Below are 14,380 nucleotides of genomic sequence, written 5' to 3' on the forward strand. Positions count from 1 at the left end.
CCTTGCATTCCTGGGATAAACCCCACTTGATCATGGTGTATGATCCTTTTATTAATGTGTTGTTGGATTCTGTTTGCTAGTATTTTGTTGAGGATGTTTGCATCTGTGTTCATCAGTAATACTGGCCTGTAGTTTTCTTTCTTTGTGACATCTTTGACAAAGTACTTAACTCGTCCAGGCCTCAGTTTCCTTATCTATTAGATAAGGATCATAATCATTGTCTTAAATTAGTTGGGCGAGTCAAGTAGATAATGTATTTTAAACTGCTTTTCAAGCTCTAAGAACTAGATAAATAAATACTCTACTAGGTACTTTTAATGATATTTCATTCTCCTGTCAGGTTCGTTGCCACCTCCTTCTACTTCTTCACATTCCTTCAGTGCACTTAACACAAAACTGAAGAGATAATAGGTATTCAATTAACCCTTCATGGTTGCCTAATACCTAGGTACAATTGAACTTTCTTTCCAATTTCTCCTTAAAAATTCCACTACTCCTTGTTCACTTTTTCTCTTCTAGCCACCCCTGCCTAACCACCGCTAAAATGAAAAACAAAACAAAACAAAAAACTAGTCTCCTTTCCTAAAGAAGGCATTTTGAATTCCATTCCAGCATCTCATGGGTGGTCCCTTTTATCTGCGAGAAGCCCTTAGCAAACAAAAAGCTGAGACGGTATGATGCCCTCAGCATGCTCACTAGGCAAAGAATGTGTTCCTTTAAATGGTCAGCACTTAGCATAGTGTTCGTGTTCAATGGGAAATAAAAATGGGATATGAGAAGTTTGAAGGAAAACAATCATCCTGCTTTTAGTGATCTCCACTTTTAACGCTCCAGTGGGTCAGCCCAAGAGAGCAGTGTCTTCCGTCACTTGGCCAATGTGAGTGACAGCAGCAAAGGGTCTAGAGAGAGAGAGATGTGGCTTGGGCCACCTGCTGTGGGGGCGGAAATGGTGGAGGTGGGATGGTTGAGTGTGACTGAGGATACTGCAGAGAATATCTCACTCAGAGAGAACCACTGAAAGTGAAAGATGTAAAAGATCGAGTCTGTCCTTGAAAAATACCTCAGCAAGGTGCCGCGCTGGGCATGAAAGTATTGTCTCTTAATAAGGCTTATGTAATAAGCCTCTTAATAAGTAGTAGCTTACGTAATATCCAGAATTCCTCAACTGAGCATCAAATGCTTCGCTTGGCTTGCAGTTATGGGTCATGTTGTTTTAAAAATATGCAATTTTAAACTCCACAGTCTCCATACAATGCTCACATTGGGCGCACAGGGGCACCTACACTAATTGAACAAAAGCAGATTCCTCACAGAGGTTAAAATGACAGACAGAACTCTCTCCCTCACTCCTCTCGTTCTCTTTCCACAAAGACTAAATCCATCTAAGTTAAATAAGAATATGATGACACTGCGCTATCCTTAAAAGGTTCTAATTTCCTCTTTCAAGTTTCCATGCTCATTTCTTGTTTGATTTTCCTAAATTCTCATAGAAAACTCTGGACACAACTGCAGACAGCGTTTTCACAAACAGGATACATCTAAAATTGATACAAAAGAAGGTCATAATAAGTCTTTTCTCAGTTACATTATTGAGATACTCTGAGGCTTAGGAAAAAGCCAGTAATTGGGAAGGTTTAAGAGTACATTGAGTGAATTCATTGCTGTCAGAGACAATTCACCATTTCACTGAGGGAGCCAGCAGCAGCCCTTCCGAGAGCAAGAAATAGCCATAAATCTAAACAGGAAAATATCCGAGTTTTGCTACCGTGTCACATAAAATATCTCTTCTCAGAGCTGGAGGTATTTTTCAAAACTAAGTTAGAGCCACGGCTGTGAATAAAACTGGACTTCTTCAAGAATGAGTAATAGAGACAACATTTTATAAGACTCCAAATTTGACCTTTCTTGGAAATTCTAATATCGAGCAAGAACTTGTCTTTGAGCTCATAAACATATAATTCGTTTGATTTTCTTCCAAATTTCCACTAAGCTAAGACTGCAATTGTTGGTAAAGAAGTGGAACATTGTGAACTGGAGAGAAACAGTGGTTCCCTTTGAACAGAGGGCATGACCGGAGTCCAGTGAGCTGGACTGTCCCCACAAGTGTGTTTGATTTCTCCCACGCAGTAGTGTCTAAACAGAGTTTGTAAAACGTTTGAAGTAATTGCTGGTCTAAAAAAATGGAGTTCACATTGAAAAAAATCTAGAATTCCAGTTTCTCTTTGAAGAAATGGAATGACCTGGCAATAATGGACTGACATCACTTCTAGGCAACAATCAGCTAGGGCTGAATGGAGACTGCTCCTTTAGACAGAGCAAGCAATCTCCAGATTGCCACAGTCTCCACCATGCCTTGATGTTTCCCACACACTGAGGCCAAGTGTCAGCTGTTGTTTTATCTAATAGCATAGTTAAAAGGAAATCAGAAGTTTTGTACCTAAGTGTCTATCAAAGGTATGGGAGGAAAAAAGACAGAGTGAGCCCTGATTTACACATCTGGGTTACCTGGTTGGCCCCTGGGAACATTTGAGTTTGAAACTGCTGCCTTAAAAGTACACCTCCTTCAGGAACCTGCCTTATTTAACTGAGCTGGTTATATCATTTAAAATGCTTTCTAGGGCTTCCCTGGTGGCGCAGTGGTTGAGAGTCTGCCTGCTGATTCAGGGGACACGGGCTCGTTCCCCAGTCCGGGAAGATCCTGCATGCTTCGGAGGAGCTGGGCCCGTGGGCCATGGCCGCTGAGCCTGCGCATCCGGAGCCTGTGCTCTGCAACGGGAGAGGCCACAGCAGTGAGAGGCCCGCGTACCGTAAAAAAAAAAAAAAAAAAAAAAAAAAAAAAAATGCTTTCTACCAGAATTTTCCTTTAGACACCAATGCAACTGAGATTTTACATACAACATAAAATGATCTTTGCACAAGTCATCCAATGATAAATATTTTAAAAGAAAAACATGTCCACTGTCTTGGGTTAGCACATGGGCTTTCTCACTAAACCACCACCCCAATGATTTACCACAAATGTTGGCATTCTTCTCAGAGCTCTTCCCACTTCTCATTTAAGAACTTGAGGAAAGGAAACAGGTAGAGCTACAGCCTCTTACATGCAACCCTCTGAGTGAGTAGAAGTTTGCCTACAATAAAGTAATCATGTAATTGTTATAATAAAATATAATTTACATCACCAACCCATCAGAAAAAGTAATTTTTTCCTCCTTGAAAAGATATGAGTTTTCAAAAGATTAAAGGTGATTACTGCAATATTTCTGAGGCAAGGGACAAAAAAATTAGGGAATGAACATAGCTTTGAGCACAGCCACGGAGCTAAAATGATCTGATTGTTGTGAGGACATTGTTCAGAATATTAGATGACTCTAAAGCACCAACAGACTTTCCATATTTAATATGAGTCTTTGGACCAAATTAAATTTAAAACAGTATAAGGTCACACAGTCAATATGCCTACTTTTTTTACATTTATTTTAATCTCAACTCCCAGCACTGTCACTAGAGCCTTGCTTTCTCTGTATCTCCATAAATAAACTGTGTTGACTCTTGAACCTGCGTTCACTCTCTTCGCTTAATTACCTTCTAAGACAATGAAGTCACTTCTATTTCCATAAAGTAGTCTGTATGGACACCTCACTTCTTCCTCTCCCTGCTCTGCTCATCTTTGTAATTCTCCCCAGGGAGAGTGGAAAAATTCCTCCCTTCCCCCCTTTCCTTCTCCACTTATTTCTCTCTCGCTCTTGTTCTCACTCTCTAGCTAGAGAGCACTTAATACCTTCCAGCCTTCCAAATCCCTTACCATCACTGACCGTGCACCTGATTTTCCTTTCCCTCTCTCATTCATCATACCCTAGCCACAATGGTATCTTTCTCTTTCTGGAGCAAAGAACTTTCTCTGACCTCAGGGTCTTTGCACTGGGTATTTCCTCTACCCGAATGCCTGGTTCTCAGGTGCTGTCTTAGTCTCTACCCACTTCACACCTGCCCTCCACAGAGAGGGTGTTCTGACTCTGACTATGCTCCTTGTCCCCTCCCTTAAGTCACTTATCATCTCTCTTTGTCCAGTTCCTTCACTGTGCTGTCATACTATAGCTGTCTTGCTCTTTTTCTTTTTCTTTTTTTTTTTTTTTAACTTATTTCTTGTCTGTCTTCCTCAAATTAGAATGCAAGCTTGGTGAGGTCAGGAATCAATCATGTCTGCCTTGTTCCCTGCTGACACCCAGTTCCCAGCACAGCATCTAGCTCTTCAGGTGCTCCGTAAATGTTTGCAGACCAGTGAGTGAAAAAAGAGAGGTCAATTTACCTTATGAATATGAGCCACTTGAGTAGACCTTCCAGTTACACAGGTGAAAACCAAGTACCAGACCTCTTTTGGGGGAGGACACCCAATTATTTTGGTTATAATTTTGGGTGGCAGTAAGGGTCTAAGGCCATGGCTTTCAAACATTTTATATGCATAATGAACACTCAAGGCTTTAAATGCAAACCTCATCATCTTCCTCCAGAGTTTCTGTTCTGGTGTAAGGCCAAAGACTCAAGTAAGAACCTGAGGATTCTGATACGTTGTCCAGGGAGCGTGTTCTGAAAAATACTATTCTAGAGCTGAGATTGCTGTGTAGAGTCAATTATTTCTGTTCCCAGGAATTTATTTGCACACAAAAAATTTACAAAAGAACCAAGGGGATTTTTTTTTTGGAGGAAGGGCAGTAAGAAACCTTCCCTTTAAGATTTAATGTTATTAGAAGTTGTCTGATGGAGAATGGGTTGGTAATAACTGAGGCCAATAGATTACCAGAGTCTTCCTACAGGCCCAGAGAAGAACCCCTGTGAGAAGATGGGGTTGCAGGCTGGGGCACACACAAATGGACCACTTTAGGTGATAGGGGCTACTTTAGGTGATACCTTTCCTGACCCAGCCTCCCTGGCAGATCTCAACTGAAAGAGCCTTCCTAAGAGGCCCATTTCTAAGGTCTAGAGCAGGGTTTTTGTTTGTTGTTTATTTCAAGTGTGTGGAACAATTCATTGAATGCAAAGTAAAATCTTTCTTCAAAACCTAGGGAGGAATGGGATGAAGGGGGTGACCCTAGGGCTCTACATCCTCTTGTGCAATGTATCTTTCTCGTTCAAGGCATGATGGTTCTCAGAGTGATCATCTGAGGAAGGCTTATGGTAAGAAATCTCAGGACCAGGCTCCTCATTCATCTGAGCATGAGTCAGAGTCAGTATAATTTGAGCATTAAGAGAAATATGACCTTATTTTGTTGTCATAGGTAGGTGAGGTCTGGGGACATAGGTAACACTTAGAAAGATCCTAAGTGCATGTGATCAAACTTGCCCATTTAGGAGACAGGAAAATTGAGAAACAGAAAAAGGATGAGAACTGACCAACATTACATGGTTGCAAATCCAAAATTTACTTATTCACTTAAGCTTTTAAATATTTTTGAGCATCTACCATAGAGCTAGTTCTTGTAGATAAATACAGGAATGCAATTAAATAAACATTTACAAATTTCCTATTCTGAACCTTGCATTGTGGTGGTCATGCGGGATACGAAAACAAATCAGACACAGACTTTTTCTTGAGATGCTCACTGTCTAGTGGAGGAGAGGAAGATTTATAAAGAAAAGATCATTGTGCAATGTGATAAATACCACTCTTGATGAATGTATATAGTGGGATCACATCTAAAATGTAAAAAGCCATTTTTTTATCTTATTCATGACAACAAACAAATCTAATAACATTGCATTAGATTTAATTAAAGAAGTTTATTATTAAAACCAAACAGATTCAATGCAATCCCTATCAAACGACCAATGGCATTTTTCACAGAACTAAAACAAAAAATTTCACAATTTGTATGGAAACACAAAAGACCCCAAATAGCCAAAGCAATCTTGAGAAAGAAAAACAGAGCTGGAGGAATCAGGCTCCTGGACTTCAGACTATACTACAAAGCTACAGTAATCAAGACAGCGTGGTACTGGCATAAAAACAGAAATATAGATAAATGGAACAGGATAGAAAGCCCAGAGATAAACCCACGCACATATGGTCACCTTATCTTTGATAAAGGAGGCAGGAATACACAATGGAGAAAAGACAGACTCTTCAATAAGTGGTGCTGGGAAAACTGGACAGCTACATGTAAAAGAATGAAATCAGAACACTCCCTAACACCATACACAAAAATAAAGCCAAAATGGATTAAAGACCTAAATGTAAGGCCAGGCACTATAAAACTCTTAGAGGAAAACATAGGAAGAACACTCTTTGACATAAATCACAGCAAGATCCTTTTTGACCCACCTCCTAAAGAAATGGAAATAAAAACAAAAATAAGCAAATGGGACTTAATGAAACTTAAAAGCTTTTGCATAGCAAAGGAAACCATAAACAAGATAAAAAGACAACCCTCAGAATGGGAGAAAATATTTGCAAATGAAGCAACTGACAAAGGATTAACCTCCAAAATTTGCAAGCAGCTCAATATCAAAAAAACAAACAAACCAATCCAAAAATGGGCAGAACACCTAAATAGACATTTCCCCAAAGAAGATATACAGATTGCCAACAAACACATGAAAGGTTGCTCAACATCACTAATCATTAGAGAAATGCGAATCAAAACTACAGTGAGGTATCACCTCACACCAGTCAGAATTGCCATCATCAAAAAATCTACAAACAATAAATGCTGGAGAGGATGTGGAGAAAAGGGAACCTTCTTGCACTTTTGGTAGGAATGTAAATTGATACAGCCACTCTGGAGAACAGTATGCAGGTTACTTAAAAAACTAAAAATAGAACTACCATACGACCCAGCAATCCCACTACTGGGCATATACCCTGAGAAAACCATAATTCAAAAAGAGTCACATACCACAATGTTCACTGCAGCTCTATTTACAATAGCCAGGACATGGAAGCAACCTAAGTGTCCATCGACAAATGAATGGATAAAGAAGATGTGGCACTCATATACAATGGAATATTACTCAGCCATAAAAAGAAATGAAATTGATTTATTTGTAGCGAGGTGGATGGACCTAGCATCTGCATACAGAGTGAAGTAAATCAGAAAGAGAAAAACAAATACCATATGCTAACACATATATATGGAATCTAAAAAAAAAAAAGAAAGGTTCTGAAGCACCTAGGGGCAGGACAGGAATAAAGATGCAGATGTAGAGAATGGACTTGAGGACACGGGGAGGGGGAAGGGTAAGCTGGGAGGAAGTGAGAGAGTGGCATGGACATATACACTACCAAATGTAAAATAGATAGCTAGTGGGAAGCAGCCACACAGCACAGGGAGATCAGCTTGGTGCTTTGTGACCACCTAGAGGGATGGGATAGGGAGGGTGGGAGGGAGATGCAAAAGGGAGGGGATATGGGGGTATATGTATACATATAGATGATTCACTTTTTTATACAGCAGAAACTAACACACCATTGTAAAGCAATTACACTCCAATAAAGATGTTACAAAATAAAACAAAAGTCTTATTTTGGGGATGTCCAAGGAAAAAAAAAAGAAAAGTGGATGGAATAAGCCCTGAAAAAAAGCAGGAACACTTATAAAGTCTATATCATGAATCATTTGAGAAATGCACAATAAAGCCAGAATGAGATACCCCTCTACACCTATTAGAACATCTAAAATTTAAAAGACTAATCATATCAAGCACTGGCAAATATGTAGAGTAACTGGAACTCTCACACCCTGCTCGTAGGATTGTAAAGCAGCAAAAGCACTTTGTAAGCCAGTTTAGAAAACAAGTTCACTCCATTTGGCTTAAAAAGTGAAACTACATCTACTGTATGATCCAGCCACTCAATTCCTAGGTACTTATCCAAGAGAAAAGAAAGTCAAGGTTTATACAAAGACATTCACACACACACACACAAAAAGAAAAAAATCAAGGGACTCAAAGTTACAGGACCTGACCCCTGAGTGGAAACCCCAGTACCCACCATCTGCATGGTCGTGCATGGGTCTCCCGACTTTTCTCAAACTGTTTTCTTATCTAGCACATGGGGATAATAATTCTTGTCCTACTTATTTTGTGAGATTATAATGAGGAGCTAAGAGAGGAACACAGGCAAAAGGGCTTCATAAAATTTTAAAACATCATGCATTGAGTGGTACCTGTCCTGGTTGGCAGACTAGTGACTCTACAGAGGCAGGAGATCTCTCTGAGGACTGGTTACAGGAGAGATGCCTGGAGGGTGAGAGGATGGGGCACATCTATGCGGACCAATGCAGCAAGGGCAAAGAGAGGTGCCTTTGAGGACGGACAAAGAATGGAGGGGAAGGTGCCAGGGGAGAGCAGACAGAGCAGGAAGGAGAATGTAAGTGTGACTCTATGGGCTGGAGAGCCGAGAGATGAACCTAAATAGATAAGGAACAGGAAAGCAGAGGGCAGAGCCTTGCACCCCAGACCGAGGACAGCAGAATTCTTGGGAAAGCAGAGACAGTCTCTGCTTTCCTCACTGTAGTCACACTGACTTTCGTGAAACTCAGTCTCCCACCTGCTCTTGGGAGGAAGACAACAAATCCTTAGCTTGGCCACACAACCAGCCTGGTCCCTGCCTTCCTGTCCAAGCTCATCACCTGCCCCTCTCCCCAGCGCTCTGCATACTGTCCCCCTCTCAGCAGGCACTTGGTCATGCTATTTCCTCCGCTCAGCCTCTGCTCTCACCCACATGCCAAACCTCTACTTGTGCAACAGATCTCAGATAAGCTGTCACTTCAGGAGAGCCTGTCCTGGCCTCCCAAACTCAATCAGAGTCCCCTCTGAAGCCCTCTCACAGCACCAGGAACTGCTCCTCCAGAACACATATATGGCTGTTGCACTTACATGTCTTGGCATGGTAACTTAATCAGGACCAGTCTCACCCATCAGATCGCTATCTCCAATGGGGGTGGAAATCACGGCCCTTTTTGCTCTCCATGGCAATCTGCACACCTACCGCAGGTGCAAAAAAGATGGTAAATGAATGAATGAGTTAATGTCTTGTGAGAAAAAGACTTTCTCTGAACCCTTAAGGATTAGAGAACCAATGATACGTGTGTGTATGAGACTAACTGACAAGGCATAATCTATAATGTGGGCTTTTTTCTTATTCCCATTTTATAGATGCAGACACCAAGTTCAAAGAGGTAATGTAATTTGCCTAATATTACACTGCTCATGAGTAGTAGATCCGGGAGGTGACCTGACTGCAAGACCTGACCTCTTAGCCAGCCTTATCCCTCCAATTTTAAAAGGCAGGTTGATCCCTAAGGTCCTTCCAGCTCTAGCTTTCTCCAATCCTATCATCTCCAGAAAATTAGCTGGCAGATCCCCCAAGAAGGCAGCCCCCATCGGCAGCCTGCATTAACCTTTCAGACCTCTGAGGCACCTGCCAACGCGTTCCCTCAACAACAAAATGCTCTTCTGCTTCTAGGCTAAGAACTGAGAAGAATTACAATCCAGTTGACTCTGTGGGCTAAAAGGAGCATCTGTTTAGTTTACATCAGCAGTGCTGACTCGAAATTAATACTTTGACATCAACCTTCATCTGCTGTGCAGCCACTCAGAACCATGTCCTCCCTGGGTGAACCTGGGGCAGCCAGCTACAGGGAGGGTAAAGAGTCAGAGGACCCTCAGCCTCCCCAAGCCTAATGAATTGCTTTACCAAATGGAAATTGCTGCTCAAAGATAGCTTCTCCTTTCAAGTACACAAGCTGTCCCCATTCCTGATACCCACATCTCTAGTGGGGTTGGTATAAAGTGATTTTCCCCATAATCAGTAATGTTGAGCACTGGTTAGTTATTAGAACAGGTGTTAACAATTAGCAGGGGCCTACCAGCCCTCTGACATGCATGCCAGATGATCTGCCTCTTGTTAAGGCCACTTGGCATTGGTCTAACTGGTATCAGTTGGGTGGGGTGGGGTAGCTAGGGAACAAAATTTATTGAATGCCTACTAGGTACCAGGCATACCTGTCTCATTGAGTTTTCACAACTACCCGTCCAGGTAAATATTATTATCCCATTTTATTGATGATAAAACAGGCTCAGAGAAGTTGTTACTCCAGGTCACATAGGTAGGAGAGGCAGGATTAGATCCAAATCCAGATTTGTCCAGCTTCAGTTCTGCCTAATGTTTATGGGTTTAATAACCAATACTTGGAAAAGAGGGTCTAACAAATTTTACAAAGAAATTAAAATTCTGATATATCTAGACATACATCTAATAAGTCACATTACTGAAAAGAATGAAATTGGACCAGTAGTATTCAAAAAATGGTGCACAGGCTGATGCCAGTCCATGAACTGTTGGGTCACCAGCCTATGAGGGTGAGTGCAGAACTTAAGAGAAAGCATTTAGAGATTTTGATAACAAGTTGACATGGGCATAACATCTAAGTGTGTAATCATATAAGTCCTTATTATTGTATTTTGCAGAAATACTAATCCATAATTGATAGGAAATAAAAATGTGTAAATGGTTCTTCTCTATAAATAGTTTCTGAATAGCCCTGAATTAGATGAAATTGGGTCTGGGGGTGTGGTATCATTTGAAGGGTACTATAGTCAATACCATGTCAAGCTCAAGGGTAAGTGTTCTTGAATGTTCATTGCTACCAATCAAATTCCACCTCCTCCATGTCTTAGCTGTGTCACCTTGGGCAAATGACTCAACCTCTATTGTCTATAAAAGTGCAAGCATTTAATAAATGCTAGCTGCTGCATTTATGTTCTACTTAGCTGATATTATTATCCTTAATACTTCTCTTTTATTGATGTCTATTATTAGAATATATTCCTTTGGGTTAAGCTAGAAGCCCTATTTTGAAATGTAAATACCTCCCTAGAGAGTAAGTTATTTAATCATATCATCTCAATATGTCATATGTCACTAAGTCAGTGATAACTGGGGAAACAGAAGTAGGAGATTGGAAAAACCCCAAGAGGTCATGGGGTGGGTGGGGGCATAAGAAAGAACTCATGAGCATGACCTATGGGAGAAAAACTTGGTAAAACACAAACAACACAAACAAAAACACGAACAACCCAATCCAAAAATGGGCAGAAGACTTAAGTAGACATTTCTCCACAGAAGATATACAGACTGCCAACAAATACATGAAAGGATGCTCAACATCACTAATCATTATAGAAATGCAAATCAAAAGTACAATGAGGTGTCATCTCACACCAGTCAGGATGGCCATCATCAAAAAATCTAGAAACAATAAATGCTGGAGAGGGTGTGGAGAAAAGGGAACCCTCTTGCACTGCTGGTGGGAATGTGAATTGGTACAGCCACTATGGAGAACAGTATGGAGGTTCCTTAAAAAACTAAAATTAGAACTACCATATGACCCAGCAATCCCACTACTGGGCATATACCCTGAGAAAACCATAATTCAAAAAGAGACATGTACCAAAATGTTCATTGCAGCTCTATTTACAATAGCCAGGATATGGAAGCAATCTAAGTGTCCATCGACAGATGAATGGATAAAGAAGACGTGGCACATATATACAATGGAATATTGCTCAGCCATAAAAAGAAACGAAACTGAGTTATTTGTAGTGAGGTGGATGGACCTAGCGTCTGTCATACAGAGTGAAGTAAGTCAGAAAGAGAAAAACAAATACCGTATGCTAACACATATATATGGAATCTAAATTTTTAAAAAATGGTTCTGATGAACCTAGGGGCAGGACAAGAATAAAGATGCAGATGTAGAGAATGGACTTGAGGACATGGGGATGGGGAAGGGTAAGTTGAGACGAAGTGAGAGAGTGGCGTGGACATACAAACACTACCAAATGTAAAATCGATAGCTAGTGGGAAGCAGTCGCATAGCACAGGGAGATCAGCTCAGTGGTCTGTGACCACCTAGAGGGGTGGGATAGGGAGGGTGGGAAGGAGGCTCAAGAGGGAGGAGATATGGGGATATATGTATATGTATAGCTAATTCACTTTGTTACATAGCAGAAACTAACACACCATTGTAAAGCAATTATACTGCAATAAAGATGTCTTTAAAAAAAAAAAGAAGCAGAAGAAGAAGAAGACATATTCACATCAGCAGCACAGAGAATGGTTGAGAGCCAGAAATCTAGAGCCGGATAGTCTAGGTCTAAATCTTGTCTTTGTCATTTAATAACTGTGTGACCCTTGGATAAGTTACAATACCTTTCTGTGCCTCGATTTTTTCAGTCTATAAAGTAGGAATAACAATAGTACCAACCTCATATGGTGCTTGTGAAAAGTCAGTAAGAGTGTGTATATATCTATAGATATAAATAGCTATTTATCTTAGTGCCTGGCACACAGTAAGAGCTATAGAGTATGGGCTATAGTCATTAATATCAGTAGTAGTATCCATAGAAACAGAGCATCCCAATCCCAACTACGAGCGCTCTCTCAAAAAGACTTTGTTGTTAATTTCAGGACATCCCGTTAGCATATGAAGAGATGACTCAGCACAACCCAGTCTCACTGCTGGCACATCAGCATGTGACAGGTCACTAAACCCTGCTCTGCATACGAATGACAAGGCTCTTAAAAAATAAAAATCAGTCTTCTTGAAGCAGTCTCCTCCTAATTACTCCATAAGATCCCCTGGGGATTATGGCCTGAGACTTTGGCAGGCAAAGAACCTCATTTTCCAAGTGCAGCGCTGGGTGCTGTCCATCCTGGGTCTGCCTGGCTGTCATAGCTTCCTGCCTTGTCTCCCCACCCCGGGCTTGCTCTGTTGCCACGTGGGGGAAACTAGTATGACCCCAACATTATCACCCTAAAAAATCACATTGTAGACTACGTTAAAACATTCAGGGGTTCCGGATGACCTGTAAGACAAAACCTAAACTCTAGAAGAGTCCCTTAGATCCAACTCTATCTGGCACGTTGCAAATTTGGGGAATGAATAAATAAATGAATCACCCAGTCTTGTCCAATCTTTTACTTGACAGATGACCAAATATGAGGCCAATGGAAGCAAGTAATTTATCTAAATTTTAAATGGGAATAAAAGGTAAATTTTAACGAAACAAAGTATGATTTTATTTGAGCTGGAAACTATTTTAAAAGACTAAAAGGCTGGAACTCCAATGCAGAAATTTCAGTCATCCTGTGGATAAAAAGGGAGATATTTTGGAGTGGGGTAAGAAAGAAGGGGAACTTCAGATTGCCTCTCAAACTATGCTTCATAGACAATATTCTGCCTGCTCGTAAAGCGGGTTCCAACCAGGGGAAGGCAAGGTTGTCCTTACCCCCAATTTGTCAGTAATTTCACACCTCCACCCAGGCACTTGGTGACCTCGGCTGGCTTCCCCTGGGTAATACACAATTGGTGTAGGTGGTTCTTGAGCCCTCCTGGGAGAATATTTTTGACCCAATTATATGCCTTTGGGTACCCATTGCTCAGATCTGGCTTTTTCTAACTACCATTCCCCAGTAAAAGGAAGCAGGGCTCCATAGAGAAATGGTTCATTCTAGGACTGGGCGGCGAAAAAACAAAAAGAGCCTGGAGCATCTTGCAAGGCTTTAAAATAAAGATGTGCTCAAAAAACAAAAGGTTGGGCGCATGCCGAAAGGACACAGGATTCAACCTGAAAAAGTAGCCAAAACTGGAGTAATTATAGGCAAAAACAAGCAGTGTGCTATTGGATTATAAACCAAAGTATAAAATAAATATGCCTGAATCCATACTGATTTATACTGATATATAGAAATGACTGATTGAATGAATGCATGAATGAATAAATAATGAATAGTTTTTTTTAAAGTGAGAAGGGACAAAACTTGCTCTAGGAGGTAGATAGAGCTTAACGTCCCACTTCTTTGAATGTGGGCTGAACTTAGTAACTGGCATTCAAAGAAAAGAGTATAGAAAAAGGGAAAATAGTAACTGTACTGTAGAGAAACCTGGTAGACACTACCTTAACCAAATGATCAAAGTTAACATGATTACACAGAAGCTAAGTTAATGTCATGTGCCCCCTGATGTGATCTGATGAGAAGGGCACTTCGTCTCTGTGGCATTCTCCCCCCAAAAGCCATAACTCAAGTCTAGTAGTAAGGAAAAGATCAAACACACATTGAGGGCCATTTTACAAAGTGTAAAACTGACCAGTACTCCTCAAAACTGTCAAGGTCAAGTGCAATAAGAAAAGACCAAGAAGTTGTCAGAGCCCAGAAGAGACTGGGGAGATATGACAACTGAATGCAGTGTGATGCCCTGGCTTCCCATCCTGGAACAATAAGGAACATTAGCAGATAAATCTGGTAAAATCAGGATAAAATCTCAAAGAAACATTGGCGTCTTCATTTTGACAAATGTACTGCAGTAATGTAAGATGC

Source organism: Mesoplodon mirus (assembly GCF_964341445.2).
Source record: "Mesoplodon mirus genome assembly, chromosome: 5".
Taxonomy (NCBI): Eukaryota; Metazoa; Chordata; class Mammalia; order Artiodactyla; family Ziphiidae; genus Mesoplodon; species Mesoplodon mirus.